A 26163-nucleotide genomic window follows, 5' to 3' on the forward strand; every position below is an offset into this window, starting at 1 on the left:
TTGGGTGTTGCCATAGTGATTCTTGACATAGCTATAGAATGTTTGTAATTGCCCTTAGAATCAGTGGCAATTTTGTTTTCGTAGCTAGCTTTGGAGGATTTTATAAGGGATCTCAGCTTCTTACTGAGGTTGACCAGGGAGCTCCTCCACTCATGGGATTTTACTCTCTTTTGCAACAGTTTCTTCCTTCTGTTGTAGAGTTTGTTTATGGCAGGGGACCACCAGATTGACTTCCTTTTTTTGGAGGATAGCATCTTGGTTCTTTTTGGGATAGCACGATCCATGCACTTGTGTAAGTACTTATAGAGTGCATTTGTGTAGAATTCAGCAGATGGAACTGTATTGTCCATATGCATGGGTGGCATGAGTTCCTTCTGTCTTAAGAAGCATGAAGTTGGCTTTGGAGAAATTTTTTACCGTAAATTCCTTAATGGTGGGTGGGGGTGGGATGCAGATATCTAGGGTGATTAGCTTATGGTCGGATCTGACCAATGAAGAGTTGACTTCAGGTGTGGAACACTGGTCACTCATGTTGGTAATGACTAGGTCTAGGATATCATTGCCCCTGGTGTGGGTGTGGATAAGTTGATCTAGGGCATTAGAATTTATGAATTCCAGAAAGCGTTGAGTGAAGGAGATGATACATGAATAGCTTCCCAGTTAATGGTGGGTAGTTGAAGCCACCCATTATTAGGGTGTTTGGTTGAACCCTAATATTTTCCAGTATATCAAGAAAAGAGGAGTGGGAATCCTGGGGCATGGTGGGGGATCTGTAGCAAGCTACAATTTGGATTGCAGTTTTGCCAAGAGTTAGCTGTACTTGTATAACCTCGGATGCATTATGCTGTGCAACTAGCCTGCAGGTGTGGATATCCTTAATGAATATGGACACACTTCTGCCTTTGGTGTTCTGGTCTAGGTTAGATGGCTGAAATGTGTGGTATGAGTTATAGCCTGGTAATACAGGGGTGCTGTCTAGAGCCTTGAACCAGGTCTCAGTCGCTGCACAGATATTGATGATCTCCATTTTAAGGAGTGCCTCGAGTGACTGCATTTTGAGATTTAGACTTCTAGCATTGAGTAGCATTACCCTCAGTTTTTGCTTGCCTGTTCCTGTTATGGTGGTGAATTTGTAATTTGAACCTTGACTAAAAAAGGCACTGTAGGGGCGGCAAGAGCCTTAGCCAGTATTCAGAATCCCAGGGGCAACAGGTGCAGGCCATCTCTGGCAAAGCATCATGGTCTATTGACCATCTCGCCCCAGGCAGACAGATACTGGATCCCCTTAGAATGATGCCAGAAGCTTACATAATTGTTGAAGTAAATCATTTTGTCCTTGTACTGCGGGATCATTCTGAGCGATGGCAGGATGCTACTCAGGGTAGGGTCATACCTGCCTGGGCTACAAGATCAGAGCACTCTTCCATGTCTCTTTTCATGTAGTTCAGGGAGGTACATCTCAGGTCGTTCACACCAACATGGACAATGACAGAGTCATATTTGTACTTGATGTGGAGTGACCTGAGTGCTTGAGTTATGTGACGGATCCTGGCACCTGACAGGCAGCTGACAGTAACCTTCTCCTTGTTTAACCTGGTGAGTGGGACATCTGTGTGCCTAACTATAGAGTCACCTATGACTAGTGTGTTGGGTACGTTGGTTTGCCTTATGGGCTGTGCTTTATTGGCACACTGTCTGTGGGCTATGTGTCATTTGGGTTGTGTTGGGGGTGGAGGTTGCCTGCGTTTCTGCTTTGGAGGTCTCTGTTGCTTGAGCAGATTATTATTGAGAGGCTCTGCAAATGTTTTTGTGTTTCTATGTGTGGATTTTGGTGGTGTAGGTTTAGTGTGACTATGTGATGAGTGTGGTGTGGTGCAAGTGTTTAACTTCTCCTCTTGACTGTCAAGTTCAGTCTTGGTTGGAGAGAGCCTTACCTCCAGTTTGGCTAGATAAGAGCATCACTAACAGGTTGTAGTGTTGGGTGGTAGGAGGAGAGGGTTGTCTGTGTACATGAGGCAATTGCTATATTGCCTCAAGATGCCCAGATTCATCAGACAGACAGGCGAGAACACTGGGAGCTGACCCTTGGACATGCCTGAATAAAAAACTACTTTCCTCTAGAGAAGTGATGAAAGTGAGTATAAGAGCTGTTTTTCTCTAAGCAAGTGAGGAAAGTAAGTACAAAAACTGTTTTTGTCTAGGTAAAGAGGATGGTTGAGTGCTGTAGTAATTTGTAGCTTATTTAGTGCTTGCAACAAGTTCTGAAGAAGTGCTGAGCACAAATAAGCAAATTCAAGTGCTAAAACTAAGAATCTGTATCTGGATATTGTGGTAGATAGGCTACCTAGTGCTTACCACTCCCACTGATAAGCTAGAATGCTTCCCTCTAACACAGAAAGGCTTGGGGGACTCAGAAGCTTACAAACAGTCCTGGATACAGCAAATCTGTATCTGGACTAGACTAGTTACAGGAAAGGTGGGAAACAAGTGCAAACATGGGCTTTTAAACTAGAAAGTTGAAAGAGATGGACAAACTGCCCAAATGGCCAATAAACTACAGTTTCTGGGCCAGAAACCACTCTTGTGGTAGATAGGCTACCTAGTGCTTACCACTCCCACTGATAAGCTAGAAGGCTTCCCTCCAACACAGAAAGGCTTGGGGGTCTCAGAAGCTTACAAACAGTCCTAGATACAGCAAATCTGTATCTGGACTAGACTAGTTACAGGAAAGGTGGGAAACAAGTACAATTGCAGGCTTTGAAACCATTTTTATATTTACATTTTTCTTTCTGTCCTCTTCTGAAATCATATTGTCACTGTAAAAAGAACATTTTTTTATATTTTTCCTTAAATATCATTCATCATTCAGACCAATTTTTATGCATTGCTCTCATGTTCTCGTGGTAATATGATCTTTCCATAACAGTACTAGTAACATCTTTCTTTTTTCATTCCACACTTTCGCATTTATCCTTTTTATTCCTTTGCCTATTTTTATATATTCCTTGCTTTCCTTTATCTCTAGCCCTATTGCAAGATGATTAGAAAATTCTGTTTAAACTACCTCACTTCGCCTATAACTAAACCTTCTGATACTAGAAAATAAACAATTTGAGTTTTATACATACCCCTTTTGTAAGTCCATGAATTTTTGTCCCATGGTTTTTTAATTTACCACTTCTTACCACTTCTTTTAACTTCTAACATTTTTTATATCATTTCCCTTTTTTAAAAACTTGCCTCTTAAATCACAATTAAAGTCTCCTGCAATTGCAGTATTCATATTTATCACTACATAGTCTAAAATCTGATGAAATAAGCTTTCCCTTTCTTTACAATTAGTATAAGCATATAATGTTATAATTCTATATACCTGTTTTTCCTTTTTAAATCTACAATGGTTAATCATCCCATGTTTGCTAAAGTTACATCTAATATTTTTATTGTATTTCTGCACATTACAACTATTCAAGAACATCTCTCAGTTCCCAAATTCCAGATTATCTTTCCTCCCCATAGTTTCTCTGATTGTAATCTTTCCTCATTTGCTAAAAATGTTGTGTCTTCTAATGTAATTAAATCTACAACACATGCATTACACCACTCCAAAATTCCAATTCTTCTTACTATATTCTTAATACTATTCACATTTATAGAAAGCACTCTATTCATTTTCCCTTAGATTCATGGTTTCATACGTTCATAGCTAATTACTAGGCTAGCTTTCTTAATAGGCCATGCTATGCCTAACCAATTTCCTTCCTCAAAGGAAGAATCAAACACTGTGTTTTCTGTTTGTGAGTCAAATACCTTAACCGTTATACCAAGTCCCAATATTTACCTTATATATTCTTTTTTTTTCCATTTCCTTTTTTTTTATGTACTTGTCTCTTTAAATTACTTATTTCAGGGCCTTCTTCTATATCCTATTTATTATTGTTTCTCATCTAATTTTTCTTTTATTTCTGCTACTTCTAAAATGTCTTCTATTTGTTCATTTAGTTCTCTTTCTTTTTCTTTACTCTTTCATTTTTCACAATCCGTCCATCAATGTCCAATTTTGTTACATTTATAAAATTGCAATTCACATTTTTTTTTGCCTCGTGCCCCATTTTCCCACAAATATAACATTTTCTTTTGTCACATTTACTTTTCAAATGTCCTTCTATTCTAGAAAAAAGTTAGGTTGTCTCATTGCCCCCAGTATTTTACAATACCCCGATTCCATTCCACATTTATTATGCTTGATATATGTATAATTCTTTCTCTTTCTATTTTTAACACAATATTACAATCTCAGCCACCAGTCCATACATTCATTTTGTCATAAACATTTGCAATGTCCAGTACATCTTTATATAAAGCTTTCAAAATGTCCTTTCAAAGTCTTTCTTTCTACCTCTGTTCAAAACTGTACATGACTTTCTTTTTTTTGTCTTGCCAGTTGATCCTACTCACAAATTTTAAAGCTGATATTGATAAATTTCTCCAATCAGTGGTAGATGAGGGCATTATTAGCAAAGAAGTGGCCTTCCATTTAACTGTACAATATCCCTTACCACAACAACTTTACCTATTGCCTAAAATACACAAGGATTTGTATAATCCACCGGCTAGACACATTGTTTCAGGGAATGGCTCTTTAACTGAGCCTTTGTCAGCTTACCTCACCAAATATCTTAAACCATTATTATAGGGATTTAGAGGTAAGATCCAGGATAATACTGAAGTTTTAAACATCATTTCAGATATGCAATTAGAATCAGGCTGGATTATGTGTACTTTGGATGTAACAGCATTATATACTAATGTACCACATTGGGATGGCCTCATGGCACTGGAATATTGGCTTTAACATATTCCACTATACAGTCCTGGATTCAACACATTTCTTTTATGCTTAACTGAACATGTACTTAATAAAATGTTTTCTACTTTAATGGTGAGTGTTATTTGCAGATGGAGGGTACAGCTATAGGAGCACCCTTTGCACCCATTTATGCTGACCTTTTCGTGGGTTACCTGGAGGCACAAATCATATATGATGTGCATCATAATTTATTTTCGGATGAGACTGAGATATGACATAGGTATTTGGATGATTGCTGGATGGTGTGGTGGTCAGATGTTGATTATTTAACTGAATTTGTTCAATATTTGAATGAGAACAAGTGGGGCATTCGATTTAAGGTACATTTTGATGGCAACCAGATCTCTTTTTTGACTGTCAATGTAGTCCATAAACGTGATGGAACTTTAGATAGTAGTGTTTGTGGAAAACACCCACAGTTTAACACTTTGTTACATGCTTCTAGTTGCCACCCCAAACACATTATATGCAATATTCCCATATCTCAGTTATTACGTGTTCATAGGATTTCTTCTTCTGAAGAAACATTTGTTTTGCACCAAAATGATTTTATTACCATGTTTTGTGACAGCAATTATAACAAGCATCATAGAATTGAAACCAGTAATTTGGTACGTAATTGTGATAGATCTCATCTGCTGGAATATCAACACAGAGATTTTAGGGCTGAATGTCACAAGTTATGTTAGTAACACTTTGATTGATTTTTATAGATTTAATAAAGAAACATTGGAATATTTTGTTACTGGATAAGCTGTGTGATATTTTGACATCAAGAGGCCTCTTTTTATTTAGAAGGGGTAAAATGCTGGGTGTTTTTTTTAATCATCATCACAACAAATTTCATTGTAAGAGTCTAATCAAACTATGATTGGTGGGAGGTGTTGGTTGGTTGTGCCTCTTGTGGTCTTTGCACTTTACGTAAATATGTGTTCAAGAGTATACAATTCACTAGCAATAATACTTCTAAGGTTTATGACATTCATTTATTTAAAAACTGTAGCTCAGACTGGATTATTTATTTGGCCACATGTACATGTTATACCTTTTATGTGGGGCAGACATCGTGTCCCTTAAGAATCCGGATTTCAGGACCTTTAAGTGACATTAGGAAAAAATGAACATCTAATGCATTATATAAACACACCATTAGAAATCCTACTACATGTTTTATGTTTGTAATTATTGACAAAATTGTGGGGGACAGGAATCATAAAGCTGGTTGGCATGATATCTCAAATAAAAAGGAGAATAGTTGGATTATTAGACTTGGTGGATTATTTCCACTGGGTCTTAATGAACATTTGTAATTAGCAATTGTAACTATTCAATCATAAGCAGGAATAGGTTGGACAGGTCATATATATGTGTGTGTGTGTATGTATATCTAGCTATATATATTTATATATATATATATATATATATATATATATATATATATATATATATATATATATATATATATATATATATATATATATATAATTAGCTGTATTTCTTTAGTTTATATACCCTGAGGAAGGCTAATATGCCAGATCTTTGTCTGTTTGTGGATGTGACCTGTTGTGATCTTTTTATTTTGGGTTGCCTCATTATGAAAAAAAATAAATCTGGATTATTTTTATCTCACATTTGGAGTGCTGGCCATGTTTGCTGGCCTTTTGTCTTCTTGAGGATTTTTGACCTTTGCACCTGCTGTACTTGTGGACGTCCTGTTGCAGGTTTTAGATTCTTCTTTTTTTGTTTCCCTGTTAGATGCTTCTATCACATAAAGATTCCATGGGTTATTGTCTTTCTTTTTTTCATATTTTCCAAGAAAAATTTCCATTGAAAAAACTGCCTTGGCAGTGCAGTGGTGCAGTGGTTAACATTGTTGCCTCACAGCAAGAGGTTCTCTGGTTCAGTTCTCTGCTGGGGTGCTTTCTGAGTCTGCATGTCCTCCCTGCATTTGTGTGGATTTTCTCCAGGTACTGAGGTTTCCTCCCACATTCCAAAGACATGCATTTGCAGCATTTCTCCCTGGGCCTTGGCTTAAAATAGGCTCTGTCCTAGTCTGTCGTTTTCAGTCAACAAATCTTAAATATAATGTCACAAAATATCTTTTTTAGTAAGATTAAACACTCTAAACTCGTGCTTTTATACCCAAAGGAGTTATTAAATTGTCCCACACTTCATACCTGTCCATTTCTTTGTCTTCTTTACTTTGAATCCCTACCATGTACTTCCATTTTTATTTTCTTCTGTCTTCTTTTCTGCTACTCCACTTTTACCTTCTTTTACTGTCTGCATATGTTTTCTTTTCCATCTCATCATTACTCTTCAAGATTGTCTCTGCATCCCCCTTTTGTATTTTGTCCATAATGTCCCCTAGGAAACATCTCCTTCATTTTCTGGCTCGCTCTGCACCACCATTTCTTTAACTAAATCATCCAGCAACCCACCCCGACTGGAGGGTTGTAGTTATACTTCCATCATTTGCTCACTCAAGTGGGCCAGATTCAGTAAAGTTCACAGAATCTGGTGCATTTTGTTGATATCCATGAAAACATTGCAGATAAGTCTGTATTATGTAAATATGCCTCACTTAACTTAGAATACCTCAGCACATAACAGAGTTGCACAGCAACAGCAGCAATGGCATACTATATATCAGTCGCAGCCACTCTGTAAGTCATGAAAACTGTCTCATAAAGCCTGATGTACATTATCAAAGTTACAGAAATTATACTATCCCAATGTAAGCTGCATGACATTCATCAATATATATCTACAACAACCTCTCCAGTATGCTTACAGGCAACTATGAGATATCTCTGTAAGTCATTTAGTATTAAAATATGCTTGTTTTCACTTACAGATTCTGTAGGAAACTAACATTTCTGATAAAAAAATTAATAAAGGCTAAGGACAATCACAACCACCTCACCACAGCTAATTTTGATAACAATGGGTAGAGAACATGTTTGGGGAACACAGATAACACACCTAGCCAAGAAAATAGGAAGATAGAAAAGCAGAAGGGGCAAAGAATAAGAAGGACATACAAGAGGTATGTTGGAAAAATTGAGGGACAGTCAGAGGGGCATGACTAACATTTTTTTGTGGGAATAAGCCCCATCTTTATTTATTTTTTTTTTTTTTGAGAATAGAAGGAAAGAAAACAACAAGGAAAGAGGAGGAGAAGGCCAACACAGCGGGTATACACATATAACAAATATCACAAGACATGACAGACAAAGGTCATAGCTTCATACTAGCCTATCTGCCCGAAGGCATTTATAAGCCTAGCTGGAATGTGTTAGCTTTTGCTGCCCCCTTAGATTAGTTCCCTGTGCCTCTGTCCAGCAGAGCCATTGAAGTGATCCCTGTGGTAAACTTTCTGTTTCCCATCCACTCGTCAAGGTTTCTATTGAAGAGGGTTAGCAAGGAGCTCTTTCTAATGTAGATTGGAATCTTGTGCTAGAGCATGGGAAGTATTTGGGACAGGAATCCATCCCTCCAGCATGGCCTATTTAATGTTGTGGTGAGGTTAAGATTATATCACCCTAGATGGGACTCGAACCCACAATCCTTGGCTTAGGAGGCCAATGCCTTATCCATTAGGCCACTGGGGCCACTGTCATAAAAAACAATTAAAGAAAAGTAAAGTACACAGACAGTACACTCTACTACATGGGCAATGGAAAGTTGACAAACAGGGTGGGGATCCATACCAGCCATGGTGAAATGCAGAAATACATATATACATATACACTATTATAATATAAAATGTTATAAACTATGTGGCAGTTATACCTGGATGTGCATAACCAATGGCAATTGTGTGTTGCAGGGTAATAAATAGGGATCAGAGTACACATTGCATATTGATTCCAATACTCAAGTAGTCTGTCAGCAGTACAAGTGTAAGCCAAGCAACAGCAGAGATGTGCAAATTTGCCTGTGCCATGCTGGAGAATAACAGCAGAGGGCAGACCTGAGCCTCTGACCATGCATGTGAAAAGCAAACAAAACCACACACAGTGCCAAAAAAGCAGTACTGTAGCAAAGCAGCAAACTGGTTTATAATTAGGTTGGTGTACACAACCCAAACAGATGTGCAATGGAATGCATATGTTACAGACAAAGGCAATATACAGATGTAGATGTATATGTATGAACTTCATTGGTCTAACAGGAAAATATCAAAAAGCAATGTCAATGCACATACACACAACAATGCCATGTAATAATATACATTCTGAAATCTATGATTAACTCTGTATAACAAATATCAGGTTGTACATATGGATTTTGACAAAGTACACTGGTTAATATGTAACACACAAATATAACAAGAACAAGGATGTATTACAAGCAGTAGCCAGCAACTGGTGTGCATATGTCCTGCATCTACCTAATGCCTATAGAGTTGACATAACATTACAGCACATTAACATGAAGCCAATGACTGCTTACAGTCCCTAGTTACAATGGTGGTTCTCTATTTATCAGAATATGTGCATAGACATGTACATAAATCAAGGCATACTGCATATACATCATTTGCTGAAATCTGTGAATTTATGTGAATAAGGAATGCATGCAGAAATGTAACATAGACCAAAGAATGACTAATGTAATGTTAATGAATAAATTATCTTTACCACAGTATATGCATGAATGGTAAATTGGCAGGCTATACATTCAGCAAAGTAAGACTGCCTATATGTGCCAGACACATTTATATGATACAACATAGCATCATCATTGCCAGTACAAGCCATACACAATGCCAGTATGGCAGTATGCCAATGTGCCAGCATGACAAGTGTCTTCCAAAACACATGGGCAAGGACATTTCCATCTGTAGAACATACATGACATGGCAATCCACAAATTATACCCATACCACTGTGGTATGCATGGAATATGATCAATATGTTTGCAAATTGCTGTCAATATCTCACATGTATACAGTGGAACTCTTGCAGCAGTAGCAGCAGATTAACCGCCAAAACTCATGGACGGCTGAATATTAAATGCAAATCTAATGTGGCAATATGTGTCATGGACTCTTTGCATCATAATGTTAACTGTCACACAAGATCTGCAGTATACATCTGTCAGTGCAGCACATAAGCATGGCAGCAAACTGCTGTACATACACAAATGTGGCCATACAGTCCAATCACTTAAATGGCAAACACCATGTTGGCAGCATTACACAAGTGGATCACACAGACAATAGTTACATTTCTCAGGACCCGCCCTTATGGGTATAAACATCATGAATAATCTCCTGGGCTATTTCCCTGAATGAGTCTTACATTGCCTCTATTATATCTTAGAAAAATGTTCCCATCATGTCCCTCATCTATGTCTAAAGGACATCAGTCATCACCTCCCAGATCTGTTCCCAATAACCATCTTGTTGTGGCACTGGATGGTGTCTCCTCTGTGGTGTGGTAGGGATGATGGCACATGCAGGTACAGCTTCCTTGTCATCATCATCTCCATCATGGGCTTTGTTATCATCAGTGGACTTGGGCAGTGGTTTGGTATGCACTTGTTTCTGACATCTGATGAGTGAGTACCCACAGGTCTCATGCTCTGTCAAGGTGAATCACAAGGCAAGAAAGACTGGACATATGCATACCTGCTACTATATGACTACATAACATACTCACTATGACACAATGCACAGGCAGAAAACAGTCATTATTAAACCTTAGAATAATATATGACCATAGTCAAGTGTACCAACGTATGTGATGTATGTCATGAATGGATCCTCATGCAAGAAACACATTCTCTATGCCCTATTATCTCTACTTATGGATGTTTTCAAAACAGGGACATATCAGGGTCACTGTATCCATCAGAGAATGTGAGCAACTTACTAAAGCCATACCATGGCATGCATAACACAGCTTACCACTGGAAATCCTGATAATACCTGAACACATGCATATCAGCCATCATCATGTATAACAAGCATGCAAACAGACAGCACATTTACACATCCTGATATTTGAAGGGACATGCTATGACACTGTGTTATACAACCCTGTCAAAATGACAATATAACACAAGTACAGTGATTTGCAGTGCTTAATACTTGATGTAAGTCTCACTACATTGGCCAGTGGACTGTGTGAAAAAATATAACTATTGCCATGTTTCCTGTCTTGTATGTGCGCCTTGCACATTTATGTTGGTATGTGAATTTCAACTGTAACCTAGGTGTCTGTGCATGTAATGAATCATATGAACAGCCACCAATTAACATATTAGTATACTGAAGATATACTGAAATGATAATCCAGTGGGGAATATAAACATCATAATCAAAAGAGGTGAGCAAGGTAATATGTTTGTTGGGTGACACGACATCAAATATTTGGAATGCAGCACACCACACTCTAAATACTGTGCAATCATAAACACAGTGACAGCCTGTGACAAATGAAAATATAGTTTATGTCCAACAAACAGTACTGTTTGTCTAAAAATATATCACTGCATATATTTATTAGCAATCACTATGAATGACCCTACAAAATTTGAGCAGCATAATGCTGATTGCTGATTATGTAACAGATAGCTAGAAATGTAGAACAGGAATGCTTATGTGCACAACTATCCCTAAACACAGGATGCAGGTGTATTGTAACCAAACCATCAAAGGTGTTGTAGGCAGATGTGATACCCATGTTGAACTGACACGCTCAACATAGTCCACCAACAAGAGTGTGAACATTAACACAGCAAACACACATTCAGAATGTAAATAGGCAGGCTAGGTACAACAGATTGATTACTGAGAACCACATCCAGACATACAAGTGTACCAACACCTGCATTACAAAGACTATTAACTTGACTGCGAAAATTCAGCAAACTTGGCTTCTGCTAACTCATACATAAACATATGTTATATAATTCATACTTGTAATCACTGCTAACTTATACATAAACATATTTTATGTAATTCATACTTGTAATCACATAGACTGTCTGACTATTGAACTTACTTTACAGATGCATGACGGGTATTCCTGCATTAGAAGTAGTATATGTGGTAATGCAAAAAACTAAGAATGATCAGATCTATTTTAGTTACAAATTCTGACAAAGTAATCGACATACCTCTCTCCCTGTACTGCTCGTTCAGCCTGTGCATCCACTTGATGCATAGGACCTGATTCCTAGCACACTGTTCATCACCTGCAAAAAGTAAAAAGCATGTATGAATGATGTGGGAATAAAATAATATTGATATACATTGTTCAAAGCATGTATGAATGATGTAGGTATAAAATATCATTGCTCAGCTCTTGTTCCACAGTTTTTAACATTTCACACACAGTCCTTTATATACTGGAAAGAATTAGTGCTTTTTGCTTTACAAATGAACATAAAATTGCAAGCATGAATGCATGTCAGTACAGGGGCCACAACACAAAAAATAACAACTGCAAAATTTCATACTGCAGACAAATTGTAAGCATGAATGCATGTCAGTACAGTGGCCACAACAGAAAATCACAACTGCAAAATTTCATACCACAAACAATGAAAAACTATCATGCAAGACATTGCTATTTTAACAGACAACTACAAATTCCTGTTCATCACATACACACAAATGTAGTTTAAGTGGGAGGGCATAAAATATGTGTTGTCAAATTACAAAATATACATCCAAATTACCCCTGATATCAAGGGATGTCCCTGTTCTACAGTCAAAATATATAGCTGACCAACTGTATCCCTGTAAATAAGTGCAAACAATTACATAGACACAACGATCCAAATTTAATGATAGCTATCTCCTATGTGGATTTAAACCTACAGTTAGCCATGATATATGCACAAGGGCTTCTTGCTTTAGAGGATGAGCTAACACATATCACACTACCTTTCTTCTTGACAAACTGTTTTGTGTATGTTTATCTGTATTCCTGGGGATAACAGATGACTATGGAAACATTCAACACAAAAACACTATAGGCCCTTATGCTCCACAAAACTGCCAGATAGTATCACCTTTTGTAATATAGAAAATATGTTTAGACAATTGGATATGCAGTGGTCTTGTGTTAAACAAACAGAATTTTAATAATAATGTGCACTTTGTAAAGCAGAATGGACTAAAACATGTCTGTATGAGTTACTATTCACACTTACACAGGTAGACTGGGCAATACTCTAAAGGTATTATGGATAACAGAGAAATGGATAGTCATCATTAGTCTTGGTGCTATAGGAATCAGTGATACATGACCATATTGGATGTGTGAAATTGTGTATTTATATGTTGGAATACAAAACATCTAAAATGTTTATAAGTATGTACATAATAAAAAATATTAAACATGGGAATCAAACATATGATTACTGAAAAAAAATCACCTTGCCTTCTCAAGTATCCAGATTAGTAATTGTCAACACAGCTACTAAATGGGTTTAAAAGGCATTTATCTGACATATGTGACTCACCTATATCTTTGATTTCCTTAGGAATGTACAGGTATATGTAGGATTATGACACTTACTGTCAGTGTCCACTGGATGTCTCTGCAAATGAGTGACCCTATGACCCTCAGATGCAGGTCATCATAGTGGTGGTGAACCTGCACTCCAGTTCTTTAGATTCCTGTATGATGTTGATGATCATTCACAATCCAGTTCAATATCTCAATCATCACAAAGTCCTGTGCTCTGAGTCTCATGCGATGCTCCACGTAGACGATCAGCATCTGGGTGGTCTGCTCCTTGGACCAATTGGGTCCCTCAACACATCAAAGCCTTCTGGAAGTAGCCATCTCAATGATAATGTAGATAAGTTGGATAGGTCACAGTTCAATAAACTGTTCACTGAGGTGCCAGTCAGTTCACGTGTGACAATGGCCTGATCTGTAAAGCTATCAAAATCACAATTTAAAAGTGGCATTTATGGCATGGTATCAGATCATTGGAAGATGGCTCCAGAGAGCACCCCTGCACTACCAAGCTATATCTCATACCACACTTTTCGGCTATGTAACCTGGACCGAAACACCAAAGGTGGGTGTGTGTCCATATTCATTAAGGATATCCACACCTCCAGGCTAGTTGCTCAGCATAATGCATCCGAGGTTATCCAAGTGCAACTAACTCTTGGCAAAACTGCAATCCAAATTGTAGCTTGCTACAGATCCCCCACCATGCCCCAGTATTCCCACTCCTCTTTTCTTGATGTACTGGAAAATATTAGGGTTCAACCAAACACCATAAAAATGGGCGACTTCAACTACCCCACCATTAACTGGGAAAACTACTCATGTACCAACTTCTTAGTGCAATGCTTTCTGGAATTCATAAACTCCAATGCCCTAGCTCAACTTATCCACACCCCCACCAGGGGCAACAGTATCCTAGACCTAGTCATTACCAACATGAGTGACCGGTGTTCCACACATGAAGTCAACTCCTCGTTGGTCTGATCTGACCATAAGCTAATCACCCTTGATATCCACATCCCACCCCCACCCCTCATTAAGGAAACCACAGTAATAAATTTCTCCAAAGCCAACTTCATGCTTCTTAAGACAGAAGTAGTGAACTTCATGACACCCATACAGATAGACAATACAGTTACAAGTGCTGAATCCTACACAAATGCACTCTATAAGCACTTACGTGAGTGCATGGATCGTGCTATCCCAAACAGAACCAAGACGCTATCCTCCAAAAAAAGGAAGCCAATCTGGTGGTCCCCTGCCATAAACAAACTGTACAACAGAAGGAAGAAACTGTTGCAAAAGAGAGTAAAATCCCATGACTGGAGGAGCTCCCTGGACAGCCTCAGTAAGAAGCTGAGATCCCTTATAAGATCCTCCATAGCTAGCTATGAAAATAAAATTGCCACTAATTCCAAGGACAACCACAAAGCATTCTATAGCTATGTCAAGAATCTCAAAGGCAACACCCAGATCTGTTCTGAGTTACAGCACAAAGGCATGAAAATTACAGAACCAACTGATATTGCCAACATCCTGACAGATAGGTTCAGTGCTAACTTTACTTACCCCCCCCCACCCCCTAAAGGGCCCATATCTATACAGGAAGAATGCAGAGTCCCTGTAATCACAACTATGCAGGTGAAAGCTGCACTCTCTAAAGCCAAAAACACAGCATCCATGGGACAGGGCAACATCCCAGGCTGTGTTTTACATGAACTTCAGAATGAACTGGCTCCCCACTTAAGCACCATGTTCAATAATAGCCTCACATCAGGCTTTGTGCCCACTGAATGGTGCACAACAACAGTTATCCCACTCCACAAAGGGGGAGCCACCACTGATCCCGGGAACTATAGACCTATTAGCCTGACGAGCCTGGTCTGCAAAGCCATGGAATGTATCATCATGGAACTCATAAACAAAGACATTGGTAACCTCCAAACTCTGAATCCCACCCACTTTGGGTTTGTGAAAGGCAGATCATGCCTCCTGAACCTGATCGACTTCTTCGAGGCAGTCACCAAAGCTGTAGATGAGGGTAAGGTGGTTCACACAGCCTATCTTGACCTCGCCAAGGCTTTCAACACCATCCCCCATTCTGGAATTATAGCTAGACTCAATAAACTAGGCATAAATCCCTATGTCACAAGATGGGTTTCCAACTGGCTCACTGACAGAACCCACACTGTAAAAGTTGCAGACTCCAAATCTGACCTCAAGCCAGTGACAAGTGGAGTACCACAGGGTTCTGTCCTGGGACCGCTCGTGTTTGGTATCTACTTCTCTGAAGTTCAGGCTAACACAGAAGGCCTCTGACTAAAGAAGTTCTCAGATGACTGCAAACTAGGAGCCATAGTTAAGTCCCTAAATTATGTGAACATCCTACAGAAGGGCCTCTCTGAGACAGATGCCTGGTGTCAGAGCCATGGCCTCAAGCTCAATGCCAAAAAGTGCAGTGTCATCCCCTTTGGTAAAAACTCTGTACCCATGAACTACCACATAGGCAGCAATCTACTTGACACCGAATGCGTGATAAGAGACCTTGGGACTCAGGTGGACAGTAGTCTCACCTTTGATAGTCACATCGCCACAGTAGTCAGGAAGTCCTTCTACGTGGCACACCTCATCATAAAAGGGTTCTCATCCAGGAAAAAAGAGGTCATCGTCCCCCTCTACTCGACACTCATTAGACCCACTATAGAGTACAACACCCCTTTTGGAATGTACCTCACAAGACATCTGCAGCAGCTGGAAAGGCCACAAAAGTACCTCACAAAGATGATTACTGGATTCAAACAAATGCCCTACACTGACCGCCTCAAAAAACTCCAGCTTTACTCCGTAGCATATCGCCTACTCAGAGGTGATCTCTGCCTAACATATAAAGCTATGTCAAACCCCGAGCTGTTGGACATGCTACACCTAAAGAAATCCCCGTCCCTCTGAGCTACACGCTCTAGGGACCTAAACCTTGTCACCACAATAAACAGGACATGCTGGAGGGATAGATTCTTATCCCAGATACTTCCCATACTCTGGAACAGGCTACCCATCTATGTCAAGCAAAGTTCTTCATTAGCAGTCTTCAAGAAAAATCTTGATGAGTGGATGGGAAATAGGAAATACACCCCGGGGATCACTTCTGTGTCTCTGCTCGACAGTGGCACAGGAAAATAACTTTCTTGGGTGGCGTAAGCCAGGGAACCTTGTTGGCTAGGCTTGAGTAGGCCCTTGGGCTGATAGCCTAGTACCTACCTATGAACATATGAACCTATGATAACAGGCACATGCTGCATATAGTCTCATTTAATACCTATTGGGTATTTATATGGAGCACCTTCCCATTATGCTGGGCTATTGATAAATGCACTAAATTTTGAGAACTTACATGGATGTGTGCACATGGAATTCCACAACACTGAATTTTAATGAACCTCATTAATGATATATGGTGCAAATGGGACTTAAAAGCTGTGTGCACATAGCTGGTCTTGCTTTCAAGTTTATCTGACTCCTAGTTAGCTGCAAAGTTAATTTTGCACCTGCTAGAATTGCCGTGATGGGATGTTTTTCTCTCCTTATAGATCTATGTTATCATTACTCCTTAGAAATGTATGTGTATCTGCTTAGATTGATGCATATAGGGAAAATTGTGTGCAATACAAAAAATGCATGTGAGCTACTGGAGGGGGGAATGACTTTTATGTATGCAGCTGGGTACATCAGGATCACTAGCAAACCCTTTTCCCCATATGTTGTTGTACAGAAAAATGTAAATAGTGACATTGAACAGCACATAAGGCCGTAAGAACAGATTTCCATATGAATTGCTGGTAACTTGTACAAGCTATGGTATATGTATGGAAACATACGGAATCTGATGTTATTAATATGTTGCATTGTCATATGTATTTATTTTGCTGTTATGAATATTTATTTATTCATTTACTCATGTATTTATTTTATGTTTGTTTACTGGGACAGTCCAGCTAGGTGGGTAACCCATTTTCAGCAGAGGACGGGGGGGAGTCGGTCCAACTAAGTGGGTAACCCATTTTCAGCAGAGGCCAGGGGGGAGTCCATCTAGGTGGGAAAGCCATTTTCAGCCGAGGTTTTGGGGTGAACCCCACTAGTTAGAGAAAAGCATAATCTAAGAAACTGTAGTCATAGGATGAGACAACAAAAATAACCCCACAGAGAAGACATAATATAAGAAAACACAAACGTACGTTGAAGCCTTCAAAAAGGTCCCATAAGTTAGAAAGAATGCATACGTAATATAAGAAAAATACAAAACATATGATGATATGATCATTAGCTCCTTTGGTTAATAATAATCATAAATGTATTATAAATAAACTGATACCATTACAGAAAAAAACATCACATTTATGTACTAAGAACATTATAGCATTTAGAGAAACATAGTTAGCGATATGTCTTCGTGGGTAAAAAAGGAGGCGTAAGATTTAAGGGTAGCTTAGTAAATTCAAGATCTGTTATTGGAATTTCTCAGGAAGGATTAAATAGAAACAGTATTCAGATGGGATTTAAACAAAAGCAAAGTTGGAGAGGAGTCAAATTCCATATCCTGGATATGCAGTTGGAGTAGAGACAATCTCTAGAGAAGCTGTTGGCCTTAGTGGCTTGTAACAGAAGCTTGCCAGAAGAGCTGAGCTGCCTTGTATTAGTTTATGTTTTAAGTAGGTCTTGAAGAGCTGGGTATTTTTCAGGTTGATATACTATGCTGTGATCTATTATAAGTTGGTTGAATGTAAGGAGGTTAGGTAAACTGCAACTAGTTTAGTTGTAATCAGTGATGTGATCTGTATAGGGAGTTAGCAAATCTAGCAGCATTGTTATAGCAAGTGTCAAGTTTAGCTAGATCATTTTTCTTCAGGTTGGTGAAGATGGCAGAGACATAGAGGAGGGGAGACATTAAATGAGTCTTGGCAATAGATTGTCTGGTGAAGTCAGTGAAATATGGTTTAGATCTGTTGAAAGAGCCTAGTTTTATGCATACTTTATAATAGTTGACAGATGCTTATCGAATTACATGCTGTTATCAATTGTGATGCCAAGTAGCTTGCTGTGTGATACTGGTTCAGTCTTGGTGTTATTAGCTGAATCGATTTGAAAAGGTGAGTGGTGGTCAGAGGGCTTATTATTTGAAAAGATCATTAGTTTTGTCTTATTGGGATTTAGGATTAAGTGAGAGTTAGCAAGCTAGGATTCTACCACAGAGAAAGATGGGATTTTCTTGAAGTTTAGAGGGGGAGGGGGCTGCCTAGATGAGTGTGGTGTCATCAGCATATTGTATGATTGTAGCCAGGACTGAAGTAGAGTGGAACTTTTTAGTAAAGACATTGAATAGGAGTGGACCTAATACTGAGCCCTGAGATACATCTGATGTAACAGGTAGTGTAGAGGAGAATTTATTTTGCCATTTTATGGCTTGATGACAGTCTGATAGGTAGTCATGGGACCACTGGAAGGGCAGAATGGTTTAGTTTATGACACAAGAGATTATGTAGAAGTTTTTGGTGGTAGACTGTATAAAAGGCTTTGGACATGTCTAGAAATATTAGGAGACCAGTTGTTCATTGTTTCTGAGGTGGTTGATGGTGTCTGTAAAGGTTAATAGAGCTGCAGTGGTGCTGTGGTTAGGCTGAAAGCCATGTTGGGTGTTAGAAGAGTATTAGACAGTAGGTGATTCATGAGTTGGGAGTGAATACATTTTTCTAAGATTTTGGATAAGGGTGACAGAATTGTGATTGGTTTGTAGTTCGAAAGTTCTGTACAGGTTCCCCATTTGTGTAGGGGTATTATGTAGGAAGTTGTCCAGATTTTCGGAACTTAATGCTCAGTTATAGAGTGATTAATCAATATAGTGATTGGATAGGCTATGATGTCAGTGGTTAACTTAAGATAGTTAGCGGGTAGTTTGTCAGCAGCAAGGGTAGTAGGTTTAAGTTTGTGAAGTATTCATTTTATAGTCCTAGTTTGAATGGGCTTAAAAGAAAAATTGTTGGATATTTCATTGGGTTCAGCAGGGATTTTTAGCAACATAGTGCTATTTGTTTTGGTTAAGTTTAGAATGGAATTGGTGAAGTAGATGTTGAATTGAGTGCCTATAATATCTAGTGTATTTGTGGTGGAAGGAGATGGGGTAACAGATTTGCCTGGCTGTAAGAGCAGATTTATGGTTGCCCAGAATTGTTTGGAGTCATTTTGGTATTTATGTTGGGTTGCTGTATAGCAAAATTTTTTGTCATTTTGTACCTTTTTTTTTTAATTTCTTAGCTGCTGAGAATATTTTTTATTTCTTAGTTGCTGAGAATAGTTCAGTGCGGACAGGCTTTTATTGACTGATATTGTGATTTTATCTCTGGTTTTGAGAAGGAGTTTTGTTTCTTTGGTTAACCATGGGGCATAGTTTGCCTTTGTTCTTATATTTCTAATGGGGGCTTGGTTGTTTAGTATATCCAAGAAAGTGGCATTGAAGTATGATACTGCAGTGTCTAATTGGAGTAAAGATGGAGGGAGGGTCCAGTCACATTGTTGTAAGGTTGATATGAAGGTTTGGGGAGATAAGTTTTTTTCTGTTAAGTATGTACCTAAATATAGTGCTTTTGGGAAATGTAGATTTTGTAGAAGGGGTACTTTGGTAAGTGATTGCTTAGGCTATTTGGTAGATAACCTGACTGACTAACAAGTGATGGTTTATTGGATAAGGTTTAATCTAGTATTGAGTGTCTGTTTTTTTTTTAATCTACCTGAGTTGGGATTTTTATTCATTGGGAGAATGTGTGTAAGTTTATGAAGTTTGTGGGATTTTCTGAGGTGCAGATTAGCCAGTCTAAGTTGAAGTCACCCATAACAATAGTTTCTTGCGAAAAGCTTGTGGATGACCAGTGGAGGAAGTGTTCAATTATTATTTATTCATTGATGCTTCTTGAAACATGTACTAGAACTATTGCCTCAAGAAAATTAGAGCAGTGTGTATTTCTGTTTAACATATACAGTGTTTGCTATGCTTATGAATATAGAGGCTTTACCTCACTTTCCATAAGTTGTTCAATTGATAATTTCAGTTAATCTGTGCTAATGGAGATAGCATTCACTGGTCATTATTGATGGTGTTGATATAAGCTCATCATGTGTAACAGTTCCTGTTAATATGACTATTTTTTTACACAGGTTGTCTGGTTATGTTCTTGTTGTGTTACAGCTACAGGATGTTTATGACAGCCATCAAACGTTGTTTAACACATATCAGTGTGAACTGCATGCTAAATGTGTGGATTGTGTGGCATAAGGCTGTTGTACGTGGACCTCTACTACTGTGATAGCCACTTTAATGGGTTCAAATCTCACTGACAACTTCTACAGATATCATACATTATATTGTTGTTCCAAATCTTGTGTATTCAGGAATTGTTTTCATATTACATATGGTTTTGTATGTCACAGTACTATATGGGACAGGGACTATTACCTAGATTTTGGCATTGCACAGGACTGCAGAGAGGGTACATTGTCATAAGCTGTCAACATAATAATTTCCATACAGGGGCCCCCACATTCATTTAAACATGTGCATGTATGCACAGTAGATCCTGTGAGGCCTGAAGCTGACTGCTCTGACATGATCCTTCAACCTGCTATCTAGGTACGCTGGTATGAGAGGTCAAGGAATGTCACCAGCGGTGGCATACTTTTGACACCTCCAATGAGATCACACATTTTCTTGCATCACTGCATATAGTGAGTGAGGAGTATCACATGCCCTGGGATAAGATTAAAGCAGTTATTCCAGGCCACACATGTATGAGTTACCTTGCATAACATTGATACATATAGATTGACTCAGTAAATATTTCTGCTCCATGCACATTCATGTATGTTTATTTTTGTGCTATAGCTGCAAATTTGCATTGTGTACATGGGTCCATGTTATCAATGCATGAAAAATCCTACAGAAAGTAGTATTATTTGGGTAAAAATCAGTGAAAGAATCAAAAAAATGCATGTGATAGACAAGGTTATTTTTACATTGTATGTGCTGGGGTGACAATTATCTGCTGCTTATCTTATCATATGTAGCCTATTCCATAGATATGGAAAGTAGGGCAATGGAAAACGAGATGGGCTTTGTGGCCCTAGTCTGCTATCAAAATGTATATATCTACATCTCAAAGAAAAAGTACTGCCATATATTGAAAGATGGGAGTGAAAGTAATTAGGCCTCATCAGCCTTACTTGGTGGTAGCTGAGGTAGCTGTAAAAGATCCCATGTTACCCTGGCCAAATTGCACCTAGTCAGTATGAATATCACTGGGAGTCTCCTCTAGAAAATAGGTCATAGGTCTAATGAAACCAATCCAGTCAACAAAATAATTAAAAAATAAATAAATATTACCACTCAAAGAATAAGTTCAGTGCAACAGAACACTGCTTCTTTTTGGGTGTGTATTTTCCCTTTATTTCTTAGCATGTTTGATAATTCAGTTCAAAAACAGAGGTAAGTCAATAAAGGATCCCAAGGTGATAACAATAACACCCTAGTAGTAGGAATTAATCAGTATCCCTGGGGTTTCTTTTGCAATATACCAGCTAGTTCTGCAGCAGGGCACAAGCAGACAGTTATATTACTTCAGAGCTTTCCTTCACTTCCTTGCTCATTGTACCTGTTCATTGTAAATAAAACAAGCTTAAATACTCCTGCTTCCACAAATTTTGAACAACTGGAAAATATGTTTTATAATGTTTTTCATATTTTTTTAACAGGTTCATATTACAAAATTCAAGTAGCTTACAAATTCTAAATACTCAAACATGAAAACTTCTCAAAGTCAGTGTGTATATTTCTTGAAACTTGGACTAGAGAATATCACTTAATAAAATAAAAAATATACTTTAACCAGCACCTACAGCTATGAGCATATTCAAGGCTATCAAATGCATAGTTCAAGTTCACTGGCAGATGCCATTACTGTATTTCTAACACTCCTTTATCGTATAGATAGTCTTAGAAAAATAATGAAGGGAACAGGAAAATACTATGATTGTTTAATATGTAAGAGATTTAGAACTGTTACAAATAGTTGCACATCTTTTTCTAACTATAGTACTGATGCTGTGACTTCAGATCTTTATGTGTCATAAACAGAACATGCTGGAGAGACTGGTATGTGTCTTAAAGGATCTTGCGCTATGGTATAAACTCCCATTCTATGTGAAGCAGATTTCATCCCTGACCCTGTTAAAAAGAAACCTTGATTGTTGGATGGGAAATCGCAAATTCACCCCCAGTCTGGCCCTATGCCTCTGATGAACAGAGGTATACACTAAGTAAATGAATTCCCAACTAACCTACCCCTCCACACACACACACACACACACACACACACACACACACACACACACACACACACACACACACACACACACACACACACACACACACACACACACACACACACACACACACACACACACACACACACACATACACACACACATACCCTTAGCTTCATCTTTACTAACATACCTCCACCATATAGTTGTCCATTGAATTTCATGGCTAAGTTTGTAAAACCCTGGTGGTCATTAGCTGAGTATAAACCTATGAACCTATGCATGTTTTGTCTCAATAAACATATTTCAGATTAGTTTGAACCAGAGTTCATCTGTCAATATTACTTCTTCCAACAAGCCAAACTGAGAAGAACCTGTTCCTTTAAAAAAAAAAAATTCAAGCTACTATATAAAAGGAGAAATAATGGCTTATTAAGTTGGCAGCTATTACAGTCTAGATATTTTGTGTGATTTCTCACAGAAACTTACTTACACCTTACTTACGAATCATAAAATAAAAGGCATTAAATGACAGAGAAAAATGAAGCATTTCCGCTCCCTTTGAGTTTTTCAGTATACTAGTGAAAGCTATCAAAATGACTACTTTAACTTCTGTTGTTTTTAGCAAATTAATATAACCATCTGTGAGATGGCAAAATTTATCAACTTTAATGTTATAATGGTGTAACAATTTATGGCCAGTCACTAGCGGAGTCCCCCAGGGCTCAGTACTGAGCCCGCTCCTTTTTGACATCTATTTTTCTGAAATAGAAGTAAATGCTGAAGGTTTATGCCTAAGTTTACAGATGATTGCAAGCTGGGGGTTATCACTGACACCCCTGCATTCATTAGCATTCTTCAAGCGGGCCTATCTCTGACTAATAAATGGTGCCAAAGCCATGGTCTTAAAATCAATGCTAAGAAATACATAATTGTACCCTTTGGGAAGTCAACCATCCCAGATACTTACCCTGTTGATAATACATCCCTAAGAGTCAACCTAGTGGTGAGAGATCTAGGTATGTATGTAGTCAGTAGCCTTACCTTCAGCCATAATATGGCAACAGTGGTGAGGAAAGCCTTTTATATTGCACAACTTATAAGTGAGTGCATGTCATCTGTAAGATCATTATCCCACTGTACTCTGGCCTTAACAGATCAGTCAAAGTGTACAATGCTAACTTCGGTATGCACCCAATCATGCACATGCAGTCTACAGTGATCACAGAGGTTCCTTACAAAAGGAATACAAGGCATAACAAACCTGCACTACCCAGGGTGCCTTAAATTCCTTTCCCTCTACTCAGTCTCCTATAGTTGTGGGGTGATCTATGACTGGCATCCCACACTTATGAATCTCCAGCATATTTGTAAGTCAAACAGTACCAGAAATACAAGGTCTAGGGACCAGAATTTTCTCTGTGACCAAAACAGAGCATGCTGGAGAGACAGATTTGTGTGTATGTGTGTGTGTGTGTGTGTGTGTGTGTGTGTGTGTGTGTGTGTGTGTGTGTGTGTGTGTGTGTATGTGTGTGTATGTATGTGTATAATATTGAGAGAAAGACTGAACCTGTAGAACATGCAAACTTTGTGAGATAAGGTCTATATTATAAAGTCAAACAACCAAAATGTCGACTTACCTTTGATCAAAACCTAAATGTTGAAGCTGCACTTTATCGAACAGCCAAATCATCAATTTCTTTCCAAGGGAAAGAAATAGGTTGGCCATTCTGTTACATCTGCCCTTTTCCCAACTGTAGTGCGATCTCGGAATTAGTATATTTAGTTAGGGGGGTGGGGGGCAAAGCCCCCCCACTTAATAGTGTTTATTTTACTGTGATGTCCACTGGAGTTTCGATGAAGTGCAGTTTTGAGATTTAGGTGTTGATCAAAGGTAAGTCGATATTTTGGTTGTTTGACTTTATAATATAGACCCGTGAGATATATGTTATCTCATTAAATGTCAGAGCAGTCTCGATAAAGTGTTATCTTCTCTGCTAAATAAAGATTGACTATAATGTAGCATGCCAAACATTGGTATGTATAGCATGTTGTAACCCTGTTCTACAGGTTCACTCTCCCTTTCTCACTTTCTCTCACATGTACACACACACACACACACACACACACACACACACACACACACACACACACACACACACCACATACGCCTGCACTCACGCACGCACACACACACACACACACACACACACACGCACGCACGCACGCACGCACACACACACACACACACACACACACACACACACACACACACACACACTGTCTGCCTCTGTAGTCCAAGCTGCACTTTTTTTTTTCCACACTAGCACTTTTCAAGATTTCTTTCTTCCTTTTAGCCAATTGGAAATAAATGATGTGCTTCCCTTTTGAGGCACAAGTGGATATTAAACACTGTATTTAACACAGTAATTTAATAATTTCTGATGAAGGGCTCATGCCAGCTCTAAAGCTTGAGTATTTGCAAAGCCTACGTTGATTCAATAAAAGGTACAGCACCACATCTGTGTTCCAGTATCTTTTGTGTTTTCAAGCTAGGTAAGTGAGCTAATATACATGCATTCTTACCATTTGTCACTAACTTGATTTTTGCTGCTTAGCTAAGATGCATGTTCCACTAAATTACTGAAAAATAAATATTGTTGAATGCAGGTTCTCACCCAGATCAAGGACCTTATCAAATGTCTTCTGAGCATGATCCACGGTAGGACAGTTCTCCAGGACATAAATTGTTGACAGTATTTCAATCATCTTTACTAGCATTGCTTATTCTCACACATGGATGGATTGCATCAAATGCATATACTACATATGTTTCAGAGAAAGCTGTCTTAAGCCCACGGTGTACCTGGAGAATTTCTGCTCCTGCTTTAGATTTGACAATATGAAAACATTTGTTTGTGGCAGCAGTACTCCATAATCCACCTGCATCATACCAGAAGCATCTGCTTTTAAGATGAAATATTTAAATTTGATATCCATCTACCTTCCATCTGATCATGCTAATGCTCATATTTTTTTTTTGCTGCTTTAATCCTCACATTACTGCCAATTCAGTAATAATTGGGGGTGTTGGTGCAGGAAGGCATCATACAAAATGCAAATCATAGGATAGTACTTTCATTTTGCATAGGCTCACCTAACTGGTTATGATTCCCACATTAACTGCCGTTTGTGCTGGGAGTTCAAAACCTAATGTTTAGTCAATGGCAACCAAAGCATTCATTACTGAACTTTATAGAAATAGTCTCTCTTAGTAATTGCAACCCAATTTTCTACATTGGATCCATCAAATCTATCAAAATGTCAACAAATTACTTGTTTGAAAAAAAAAAAAGAAAACAATACAGAACACACTTTAATGATCTTCTACTTAATTTTGAACTGACAACTAGTTTTGATTCTGCCGACACATTAAAATACTCT

General features: G+C 38.4%; 1 non-coding gene across 1 annotated transcript; it reads right to left on the reverse strand.

Annotated features, from left to right (window-relative positions):
- Positions 1 to 8411: 8411 nt before the first annotated feature.
- On the reverse strand, positions 8412 to 8484 carry TRNAR-CCU. The gene has a single exon. It is a non-coding gene; the product is annotated as a tRNA-Arg (tRNA).
- Positions 8485 to 26163: the final 17679 nt, after the last annotated feature.

Source organism: Protopterus annectens, chromosome 5.part0 (assembly GCF_019279795.1).
Source record: "Protopterus annectens isolate FY-2018-M chromosome 5.part0, PAN1.0, whole genome shotgun sequence".
In the NCBI taxonomy this organism is placed as follows: Eukaryota; Metazoa; Chordata; order Ceratodontiformes; family Protopteridae; genus Protopterus; species Protopterus annectens.